Raw genomic sequence first — 12932 nt, forward strand, 5'->3', positions numbered from 1 at the left:
AAATAGCAAAAGGCACTACTAGACCATAAAAAGAATGTGTCTATGAAGTTTCGTGGAAATATCTCTGCTGGTTTTAGAGTTATGCTCCGGAAATGAACCTACTACAAAAATATGATATTTTCAGCAATGTTTCTATGGTTACAGAAAAAAGCACAAAAAGTGAAAACCTAAAAATAGCAAAAGGCACTACTAGACCATAAGAACAATGTGTCTATGAAGTTGCATGGAAATATCTCTGCTGGTTTTAGAGTTGTGCTCCGGAAACGATTCTTACACAAAAATCTGCCATTTCCAGCAATGTTTCCATGGTTACAGAAAAAAGTACAAAAAGTGAAAACCTTAAAATAGCAAAAGGCACTACTAGACCATAAGACCAATGTGTCTATGAAGTTTCGTGGAAATATCTCTTCTGGTTTTAGAGTTATGCTCCGGAAACGAACCTGGTACAAAAATATGATATTTTCAGCAATGTTTCCATGGTTACGGAAAAAATGCAAAAAATGAAAACCCAAAAATAGCAAAAGGCACTACTAGACCATAAGACCAATGTGTGTATGAAGTTTCGTGGAAATATCTCTACTGGTTTTAGAGTTATGCTCCGGAAACCATTCGTAGGACGGACAGACGGACGGACGGAACCCATTTGTATATCCCCCGCCAACTTCGTTGGGCGGGGGATAATTACGGACCTTTATTGGGGTCCATATGGCGTTAAATCGCCTGAGTAAAATAAATAATGACCAACGTCATTGGAAACGCAGAGTCAATATGCTATTCATGTACATTGTATATTAAACATCAAATGACCATATTGAAAATATTGGAAAATCAGAGCATATCTAATATATTCAAATCAGACCTATCTTAGTAAAACACAAATTAATAATTTTTACTATTTTCAGTTTTCTGCAATTTTGCACAGATAATGTCAATCCGTAATCGAAGATATGATTTTAATCAGATTGAGATAATATATATTCCAAGCTAAAATGTCTCAAAAATAGTATGAGAACCCCAATAAGAAAATAAGACCTATTAGAAAAAAAATATATGGGTTTTCCCGAAAGCATAGAAGCAATCTTTATAAATGTATCAATCATTATACACAAGAAGTCAAATATTTTTTGCATTATATTTTTGCGCATTTATGTTAAATGCTAAATAAGCCAAAATATCCTAATTTATGGTATATTGATGTGGTACGTTTTCTCTGGCAAAGCAATAATTCTTGTTGATCGGTATATTTCAAATGTTGTTAATATATCAATATAATGTAGCTATACTATACGTATACATTGAGATAATATGGATATGGTCATATTTTGGCTTTTAGGCCCCATGTACATGCAAACACCTTAAATTAAACAAAAGCCCTTTAATTAAAGAAACAAAAATTTTGATTTTATAATTTCAGTTAGTGGTGTTCCGATTAAGCGAGTTCGTCGAGTAGTGTTGGTTTGAGGTGTTTTATCAATTAATCGAGAAAGAAATCTGTAATGGAGTTTGTCAGAATTTTCCAACACCATGATAAACGAAAGTATAAAGTTAGCTGATCACATGCAAAAATATCTTAGCCAATTTGTTAAAATAATTCCCTTGTGTGTGGTTGTCACTCATATCATTTCAAATTTCAAGCGTCTAGACGAATTGAAGAGTGTATAAGCACTATGTTGTAATGTAAACCTTCAGATGAGCATGATTTGAGTTTTACACAAGGCTTAGTGTCAAATGTTCATATGAAAATAGACGCAATTGGTACGAAATCACCACAATTTCCTGATACCCACATATCCAATAGTGCAATATTGGGGAAACAATCTCTTTTTCTTTTTATAAAATTGATGTCATTCCAGCGTAGTATATTGATGTACTCCAGCTCAGTTTACGTGTTATTGATGTCACTCCAGCGTTGTGTATGTCACTCAGCGTTGTTGATGTATTTGATGTCACTCCAGCGTTGTGATATGTTTGATGTCACTCCAGCTTGTGTTTGTGTCACTCCAGCTTGTATTGATGTCACTCCAGCGTGTTATGAGTCACTCCAGCGTGTAATGTCACTCACGTGTATTGATGTCACTCCAGCGTTGTGTATTGCATGTCACTCCAGCGTTGTGTATTGATGTCACTCCAGCGTTGTCTATTGATGTCACTCCAGCGTTGTGTATTGATGTCACTCCAGCGTTGTGTATTGATGTCACTCCAGCGTTGTATATTGATGTCACTCCAGCGTTGTGTATTGATGTCACTCCAGCGTTGTGTATTGATGTCACTCCAGCGTTGTATATTGATGTCACTCCAGCGTTGTATATTGATGTCACTCCAGCGTTGTATATTGATGTCACTCCAGCGTTGTATATTGATGTCACTCCAGCGTTGTATATATATTGATGTCACTCCAGCGTTGTATATATATTGATGTCACTCCAGCGTTGTGTATATATTGATGTCACTCCAGCGTTGTATATTGATGCTACTCAAGTTCTGTATTCTGATGACTATTAAGCACTATCTGCAAATATATAAGTCAAATTTAAAACCAATGAAAAGTAATTTTGGTAGTTGACATTTCAACACATAATCCATATTCCATACAGGATGTATTCTTCTGAGGTTTCAGTCTCATTGAATTCTCGTTTTGACATAGATCAAAGAAATTATGATATTTTCAATTAAAATCTATCAATATCTGTAACAAATTGCCAGTTGCTAATTTTGTCAAAAAATTACATTTCTATTCTAAGTAGATTTTTTATACAGGGATTTTAAGAAATTGACACATTTGGTGGCCATTTTGAAAATGTTTTTTTCTTTTTTTTTCTTCGCTTTGAGTAGCGCCGAAGTTTTACAATTTTTTTCTGAAATTGTTTTTACTTCAATCATCACTGCGCCAGTATTTTTAGCTGTATCGAGCTAATTTTTGTTGTAATTTTTTACAAGCTTTGTGGTAATTAAAACATTAAAGATGCTCCACCGTTGACAAATAGTATTTTTTCTCAATACAAAACAGGAGCAGACGAAATAGTATTTTTCTTCAGTTACAAAAGTAACTTTCTTTACACCATTACCACCATTGAATAGTTTGAGCTTCTACTTTTTCTTCAATATAGAAATATTTAAAATAATTTATAGCATCCCGAAAAAATTCCGTGGCACTATGTCCTATATGGAATGAAGTACTGATTGTGCATACACCAAAAGCAATATGAATTATTTTATATTATTTTTTGTGTTAATTAGACATGTATATACATGATCAAACACCAATTAAAGTTCAAATGACGAGTAACGTTTTTGCTCTTATCGGCGGTGGAGCATCTTTAAGCATTACTGTGTGAAATGATACGTTTTTGTCACTCAATGTTAACATTAAATGGTAATCTTAGCACTTTTATTTTTACTCTAAAATATTGAAAAATAACTGATATTGAAATGGGGCAAAAAAGTAAGCACACACATCCCCACTTTTCTGCCTGATTTAGAAAGAGCAATCTTTTTCCCTATTGATATGCAAAATATTTCCAAAAGTTTAATACTACAACTTTTAAAAAAAAAGTTAAATCTGGCAATAATGGCTGAAAATGGTGCATTTTGTTGCTCAAAATTAAGGGGTAGGGGTAGCATATGTCGTTATTCGGAGAAAAAATATGAGTCTTACTAATCATCACTGCTATTTCTCTAAAGAATACCACTGGAAAATAAATTCTACAAACATCCATACATATCCAACATCTCATTAGGAAATTAAGGCATTAATCTCTGGTGTATATGGTCAAAACGACAAAATTCCCATAAAATCCAATATTTTGTCAATTAGGAATCTTTGAGTGACAATAGCTCAAAAACAAGCACACAGACATCTGTTTTTTTCTTCCATTTTCTTCTAAGTATGAACTCCTATTTCCAAAAATCTGTATGAGAAAAAAAAGTTTAATGCAAGAAAATTTTGACTTCTCAGAGGAGTACATTCTTAATATAAACTCTATGTACAACATTATAACATCTGCTCATTTTTGGTGTCTTTTTTCACTTCAGATCAAAATCAGTCTAATGAAATACATAACAGTACAGATAAGCAAGTCGGTAAAATGGAAAAAAAAATCTTAATATGAAACTCTATACATCTACTAGTGATTTGCTTGTCATCCTGCTTTCAAAACGTTGTTTCCTCATTGCTTTATCCTATAAGAACATCAAAAGTATCATGGTTTTAGGTTAGCGTTATGCTCAGATGATCTTTTGAATATTTTATGTGGCATCAACCATCAGAATTTCAAAGGTTTAGGATTTTGTTAGTTTAATGTCCAGGGTCATGTAAGGACGTGCCAGGTTTGTTTGTGGAGGAAAACCGGACTACCCGGAGAAAACCCACTGACCAACAGTCAGTACCTGGCAACTACCCCACATGGATTTGAACTCGCGGCCCAGATGGAGGGGTTGTGGTAATATGTTGAGACATTTGGCCACTTGGCCACCACCGCCCCTCGGAAATTCAAACTATAGTACATTATTGTCAAAGTAAATCTGAGACAAGATATTGATGGTATACAATAAAAAAGTCCCTATATGGAAATGAAAATGAAAAATGTCCTAAATATTTGTATGGGACAAACAAACTCCTCAAACAAAAGTGTCCTATCAGTGTATATGTCAATTGACCTAATCAATGGTAAATTCTACTGTATCATTAAAGCAAGTACAATACATGATTTTGTGGCTTCACCTATAAAGTCTTATTCGTAAATACAAAACAGATTCCCATTTCATCACTTTAATATTTGGAGTTGACCCTGTCATATTAATGTAAATATGACTAACCTTCAACCAAAAATGGTAGAAATCTCACTTATCATTATGGGGAAAAGTACAGGCACATGAATAATATGCATGGCTCATGGCTATCTATCATTATTACTTCAAAATTAAGTTATACCTATACTACATTGAGCACAATATTGTACCTTTAAAAGGCAGTCTTTGTGAGTCTTTATCCTGCATCCTTTAATCGAATGTATCACTGTAATGCTTCTATTCGCATGATTGTCTACAATAAAGAGATGAATACATATAAGTACTAAATCATACAACTGCTGCAACAATTAAAGTTTTATATTCATAGTAAACAATATTGAAGTTAATTTTTCAAAATGCACACCATCGTGTGAAAATGACTGTTAGGCTAAAAAAAACTTTAATAGTTAAAGGTATATATATGTAAGCACTGTGCAATTAGAATTTCTACAATTAAGGACCATTATTGGCAAACACAGTCATGTGTACCATATAACACTACACACACTCAGATACATAGAGACTTAGTTGGAATTTTGTGTTCTTTGAATCTTGATAAAATCTTTTAAAAATTTTGATCAGCAGGTTTGAAGGAGCCCCACCCTGTTATTAAATTGACTCAGCTAAGCAATATGCACATCAAAGGTCTTTACACAATCACAGACAAAAGCAGTCTGTGACTTTAAACACTAATCTGATGCCCACAACTAGTAATTTTACCTCTGAAGTGTCAAAAGTAATGAACTAGTCCGATAGGTCTAGTGGCTCACCATTTCAAAGTGATAAAAATTGGTAAATATACTAAATTTACAAGAGCGGTGGTCAATTGCATTTTTCTATACATTTTGAGTGCATTCTGTATCCAATTATTTCAGCCCAGATGCATCATTTTATACTGGAATTTGAGTCCAAAATCATAAACTAATCATGACTGATGTGCTGAAGCAAAATGGCTGTATATATTTAATTTGGACTGGTGATTAAAAATGCTCCACCGGTCCGCTGACAGAGCATAAACGATACCCATCATTTGAACAATAACTGTTGTATAATCGTGTTTTTACGTGTCTAATTAACACAAAAGTGCATATAAAATAATGTGTTTTGCTTTTGTTAAATGCACAATCAGTACTTAATTCCATATAGGGCATAGTGGCATGGAATTTTTTCTGGATGCAATTAAATTATTTTAAAAATATTTTTAAAATAAGAAGCTCAAACTTTTAAATGGTGGTAATGGTGTAAAGTAAGTAACTTTTGCAACTATAGAAAAATACTATTTCGTCTGCTCCTGTTTTTGATAGAGAAGAAATACCATTCGTCGGCGGTGGAGCATCTTTAAATCGTAGGACTAGTAAAATTTTGGGGTTTACTAGTCCAAATGAATAGCAGTGAAAAAAATTAATGTCACAGACTGCAAAAGGAAATTTGAATAACCAACTATTAACAGATGGTGCACTAAAAAAAAAAATTTAACACAATACTTCTATAGATTATGTTACAATCGGCCAACTGACTTACAATTGAGTATATATCGGTTAAAGATGCTCCAGCCCTGACAAATGGTATATTCCCTTTCAACATAAAAAGAGCAGACAAATAAGTATAATTTTTTTCTTTAGTTACAAAAGTCATGCAATACTTACTTTACACCATTACCACCATTGAAAAGTTTGAGCTTCTTATTTTACTTCAAGATTAAATACTAAATATAATTAATTGCATCCCGGAAAAAGTACATGGCAATATTACCCTATATATGGAATTAAGTACTGATTATAAATCAGTTATTGTTCAAATGATGGGTATCGTTTATGATCTGTTGGCAGTGGAGCATCTTTAATACTTACCTATTCACGTACATGAATTCTTACACCAATCTTGAAATTTCAACATTATCCAAGAAATTTAAGTAGAGTGCACATTTGAGTGATAATATGTGTGTCTTAATAATCCTTTCTCAAAATATACTATGGCTATTTCATATATGCATGAAACATAGTTATATATATATATATATATATATATATATACACACATGTATATACATACAGATATCTGAACATGCATGTATAGAAATTCATTGTTATGTAATGCATTTGTGCATCAATTATGTTTCTCAGAGAAAATATGGTATGTCACAATCAAAGCCTACCCAAAAGGACAATGAACTCTGTTATATCTGCAAAGACAAACAATTTCATGTTGTGTACATACCAGTGTGATAGTTATCCAGGTGCGAATTCCGAAATGTTGCAAAAATATTCTCCATGGAAGTGTTTATTTTAGGCAAATATCTTCATCCTATGCAAGATTCTTGGTCAGCTAGACTAGCTTATATCTCATGGTCTTGGAAATCTAGAAAGCAATATAAAAAACACCAAAGGTTAAAGAATTCAGACCTTGAAGGAGGTTCTATGTCTTATGATTTACATTAACTTTTTTCAGCGATGTAGCATCTCTAGTATTTTCTTCAGTTACAAAAGTTACTTACCGATAATTTACACCATTACCATTATTGAAAAGTTTGAGCTTCTTTTTTTTTTTTGACTTCAAGATAAAGATATTTACAAGAGATCCCTCTTGACACCCATCAAAGAATGATCTATATCTGACGCTGGAAAGAGGGATCTTTTTTCTGCTTTTTAAATTTCAACTATCAAAATCCAAGATGGCGTCCTGTAGGCCATCCTGTTAACCGACCAGTATCATAATATAATATGTGAAATTTGAGAATGGTCCCTTCAGCACTTTCTAAGAAATAGCAGTAACAAGAATTGTTAATGGACAGACAGATTGACTCTGGACCACAGACGAAAGCCGACTTGAATTAATTGCACCCTGAAAAAAACAAATCCATGTCACTATGACGTATATATATGGAATGATGTACATTATGTACTGAGTGTGCATGAACCAAAAACAAAATGAATTATTTTATATGTATTTTCGTGTTAGACACACAGACACATATCAACATGATTATGCATCAGTTATTGTTCAAATGATGGGTAACATTTATGCTCTGTCGGCGGTGGAGCATCTTTAATCTTAACAGACATTCTCCAGGCTTTTTCATGAGAAAATTACTCATTTTTTTCCAAAATGATGATTTTAAGTGATTATGTGTAGCTACTAGCTAGCAGGCCATTTAATTTTTAACAGGGGCATGCAATAAAAAAGGACTTTTAGGTCTAAATAAAGGGAATGTTTTATCTGATATTTAGCAACTGGGTCTGGGGACTTTTTTCGGGCATTACATGTAGCATGAGGATACACTTGTGTCTTAATTGAGGACTTACCGTAACATTTAAAATGGGAAGATGGATGGTATAGCAACTTATATTTTGGTTGATTAATACAGTCAATACGTTATCTAGTTTCAGCTTCCTAAATTAAATTTGTAGGTTCTTCTTGGTTATTCTACATATTCTTTTTGGAAAAATTCCAAACAGACTTTAACAATATTAGATTTGACAATTAAAATGGCTGTTTCTGCTTAGCAACTTACAAGCTTAATCAAATGGGAATTCAGTTTCCATATGTGCATTAAGTACTTGAAAGTGAGAGGGAAAAGAGAAAAGCTTGGAACAAATCCCTCTTTCCATTATCAGAGACAATTTATAACATTCTTTAATGGGCACCAATTCAATATCCCTCTGGGATCTCCTGTTTGAACCTCCTTGTTTACATATTGTTACATATTTTGAAACACCTCAAGCTTACATGTACAACCATCGCTTTGCTGATATTGATGATCAGAACTGTCAAATACAATGTATTATTCTGAAACAGAGAAACTAAAGATGAGCAAGTATTGAATTGTTTAAGGTAAACATGGCATGATGCGAGAAAAATAATTTTGGAACAAGAGGGAGTTCAAAACCAAATTTAGAGCATAAATGATACCATCATTTGAACAATAACTGATGTTTGATCGTCTATAGATGTGTCTAACTAGCACAGAAATACATATTAAATAATTTCTTCTGCTTTTGGTTCATACACAATCAGTACTTCATTCCATATATGGCATAGTGCCTACTAGAGTTTTTTTGGGATGAATTAATTATTTCAAATATTTTTATCTGGAAGTAAAATGAGAAGCTCAAACTTTTCCATGATGGTATTGCATGGTGTAGTGTAAGTAGCTTTTGTAACAGACTGAAGAAAACTACTAATTTCTCTGCTCAAGTTATTGATAGAGAAAAAATGCCATTTGTTTGGGTTTTTTTTTTAAATGGACCTGGCTTATCTTCTCAATTCAAGCTATAGTAGATTAACACGGAGATGAAAGTAGAAGTCCGAGAATGAAGCAAAAAAACTTGTATTAAAGGATTTGTGCAGCCAAAATTTTTGTTCATAATACATTTGAAAATTGCTTTAAGAGATATATAGAAAAATTCCCACCCAACAAATCGTGAAACGTTTAGCGCGAGCTTGGTCGTAATGTAAGGGTAGTGTCGACTACGGTTCAGATATGATGAGCTAGGCGCCCGGCCATCACGTGGATTTGTGATGTCATACTAGTCCACGGCTTCACAAGGTAGGCCTACCATATATATACAGCTTATACCTATTAAAGGCAAGAAACTTATTTTGAAAACCACTTGCCCGAATTTAAGATTTCAATCTAATTTTACCCAAAACAGGTTAATTAACATTAAAACCGGGCAAGTTCATATAGCCCGGGAGCATATTTTACTGGTCTCGGCCAATCGGACCTGGGATATTTCTTTCCCTGCCTATACTGTACATTAGATCTACAGTTTGCCTGTTCGCTACATGTACACGCTGCAATTTCCTATTTGACTGGAATAAGTTTCAAGAATAAACCTTTAGTTGAAGTAATTCTTGGATCCATTTTTGTTGCTGAATGAGTCAATTTATATGTTTCACAAATATGTACAACATAATAAGTGTACATGCATATATAAATTCCTAGGTGTGATCATGGATTTTCATTTCATATGGAGGTGTCAATGAAAAACCTAGAACACAGGTGTATGGGCTATCTATAATTCAAACAAGAACTGTCGCCAGAGTGGACAACTTATACCTAACGCTGCAAAAATTTATAACTTCATTTAGTGGACATTGTAGAACCCTATACTAAGTTTACTGAACTCCCCTTTATGTCACGAGTCTGTATGTGTACCAGATTTAAAAAAAAGTCTATGGGGGTATATATAACTGACACCTAAAACGTGACCATTATGATATGTCTCTAATGTTGACATGATTACATCAACTGATCACTGTCAAAATGGCTGTTCCATCTTGTGGATTAAATCGTCATTACCACGGTTTACAAAATGGCGGTTCCATCTTGTGGATTAAATCGTCATTACCACGGTTTACCTTGTCTGGCTTAAACTATGTTAATGCAGAGACCCCCAAAATGAGTTAATAATTTAAATATAATAGGTATTAGACTATCTTCCTATGGTATCAATTGAAACTATATATACTGGTAAATTTGTGGTCATTACCAAATTTTAAAAATATGAGGTTGATACTTTGTCAACTATTTCACAGTGTAGCGGGATTGGACTGGGTCCATCATCGGCTACTGTGGTCCGTGGTCCTGGGTTTGAATCCCAGTCTGGCCGCTATAGCAGTTGCAGGTGTCCATATGTCTCCATTTTTTACTTGATTTTCACAGAGCACATTTTTATTGTCTGTATAAGAGATATAATATAGAGGTTTCCCAATGCGTGACTGTTCTTTATCATATGTTTATCAAATTCGCGTTACTTAATTTTCAAATTTTGAAAAGACACAAACTTTAGCGAGTCACGCATTGAGGAAATTATTTATCCCATAACTTTAACTCTAGTCTATATTTATACCGTGGTGACCATTTTCTCGTCTTCATTCAGAGAATTTAACTTACCACCATACAATGTGTAGTGATATATCTTTACGCCATAAAATATAGTGCCTAAATAGAGCCAATATTCAGATTCTACTATTTAATACTTTAAATAAGCAACTACCTGTTAAACAGTATTTATTTAAAATGTGAAAGTTGAGAGCCAATCGGAGCTTAAGAGCTGACCAATCTGAGGCTCCATAGGTGTTTACACAATGGAGTGTGTAGAAATATGTGATAACCAATTGCTATGGAATTTATCACATGGGTTTTCCATTGTGAAAGGGGATCAAATTAATAAATAGTCTAAATCTTTTTTGTATGAATGGGGTTCCAATACCTCACAATTCAAGATATCATATTTTGCCATTTTGGTAAATAAAAGATGATTTTAATGTAAACATTAACCTAATATTATTGAAATTTATGTTCTTGCACTATTATCTGATTATTAAAAAAGCTACTCATACAACATTATGCGGAATCGGACACAATTAACAACATTTTTTGTCACCTTCCTAAGAAACGTCCTGGAATAAAGGTCTGACTGCCGATGCAGAATGAAATTTTATTGTTTGAATATCGCTATAAAGATTATCTTTATTTCTTAATGATACGTGCTGATCACGTAAGGTCATAGTTACCCAAATATCAGTAGTTATAATAAAATGGTGAAATTTGGACCACGGCGAAATATGGACACCCGCTACTTGGAACCCAACCAGTAGTCGTGACTGAACAATAGTTTGTGTGCATATCCTACTCTGCATCCAGATTTCTGAATGTCTGGAGCTGCTGACAAATATTTCATGATGTCAGATGTTGTTTAGTTTATGTAGAAACAGTGTATTTCATGATATGCAAACGATTCTTTTTTTCCAGATCAAGACTAACTGCTCCTTCACGACTACTGGTAGGGTCCCACTAGTATACATTTTCTCCTCTCCTGCTACTATATTTATTGCAGCAAGTACCAAACGTATGTACATTGACAAAACTTCATAATTTGTGGTTATTTTTTGTTAATAGAGGAAAGTTTGGCTGTGCACGGGTTAATTTGTATTCATAAATGTGTAGTAAGATTGGACTAAGTCGTTCATTGGTGACCAGGTACATAATGTAGCTCAGTCAGTTGAGCACTCGGCTAGTATTTTGGGGGACCCGGGTTCGAATCCCGGTCTGACCGCTACATTTTCTCCTCTCCTGTTACAGAATTGGCACCCAACTATTTTAAATAACCCACAGTGGTGGTGTTTTAAGGTCTCGTATGTCTTCGAGGAAAAAGACTTCGAGAAAGGAGGAGGAGTATAGTGGGATTGGACTTAGTCGATCATCGGTGATCAGGTAGAGCACTCGGCTAGTGTTCTGAGGGTCCCGGGTTCAAAACTGATCTGGCTGCTACATTTTCTCCTCTCCTGTAACAAATGTAAACCCATGGCTAAATGGAAATGTACTTCAGTATCCATCCATGTTAACAAACTAACATAATTAAAGTTACATGTATAATAAGAGCGCATCTTGACATGCCTCCGTTCACAGGAGTTTGACGTAGTATATAGGGGTATTTTTTAATATATGTATTCTATATATTATTGACAGAACGTCAAACTCCTGTGCTCTGTTCTTAACTTACCACATCGTCGATTAGGCTTAGGCCTACTTATTTGTGTCAACACCGTACCGGGTACCACACTGCTCCATCACTTCCTTCCCGCTCTCATCAAGCGCAGATCTGCATCAATCTGGGGTCAATCAAAAGCTTATCGCGGGATTTCCCCAATTCCGAATCTCGTTTAAGACCCGACGCTTCATTGGTTAATCCATATAAGGCTATTACACATTTTCTCCACTCTATCTACTGCTCAGAGAAGGGTTAAATGTAGACACCAAAAATTCCTCTTGAATTGGAGAGTTGGTTGAGAAAGTTATATTTAGTATTTAGTATATAGTGTTTAACAATATAGTTAATGAGTTGTCCTGAGCTAACCAAGGACAAGGGGGGTTTGAATCATTATTATTATAATTATTATGGAGCTTAGAAATAATATGGTACAAAAGCATTAATGATTATAACATAAACAATAGTGATAATTGTATGATCACAATCTTGTGAGACACGTTTTTATTTATAGATTAATTTCTTTATAAAGTGATATTATCAACATTGGTGTTTTAGATAAACAAAAAACGTTTGGCAAAGTAACTTACCATGCAAAGTATATGTACCTGCTTTGAGTTTTTCCTTTTGAACTGCTTTCCGCTTCTAGTG

The 12932-nt window shown here is 34.0% G+C and overlaps 1 long non-coding RNA gene across 5 annotated transcripts; it reads right to left on the reverse strand.

The window, feature by feature from the left end:
- Window positions 1–2073: 2073 nt before the first annotated feature.
- Window positions 2074–12520, reverse strand: LOC138312362 (uncharacterized). 5 transcript variants are annotated; one of them, XR_011206930.1, is made up of 5 exons: window positions 12297–12520; window positions 10281–12078; window positions 7006–7146; window positions 4959–5041; window positions 2074–2509 (listed from the first exon to the last, which is right to left on the reverse strand). It is a non-coding gene; the product is annotated as an uncharacterized lncRNA (long non-coding RNA). The 5 variants fall into 5 exon arrangements; XR_011206931.1 differs by lacking the exons at window positions 10281–12078; window positions 12297–12520 and adding an exon at window positions 9199–10178 and having other exon boundaries at window positions 2080–2509; XR_011206932.1 differs by lacking the exons at window positions 10281–12078; window positions 12297–12520 and adding an exon at window positions 8515–8778 and having other exon boundaries at window positions 2080–2509.
- Window positions 12521–12932: the final 412 nt, after the last annotated feature.

This window comes from Argopecten irradians, unplaced genomic scaffold (genome assembly GCF_041381155.1).
Source record: "Argopecten irradians isolate NY unplaced genomic scaffold, Ai_NY scaffold_0291, whole genome shotgun sequence".
NCBI classification, from domain to species: Eukaryota; Metazoa; Mollusca; class Bivalvia; order Pectinida; family Pectinidae; genus Argopecten; species Argopecten irradians.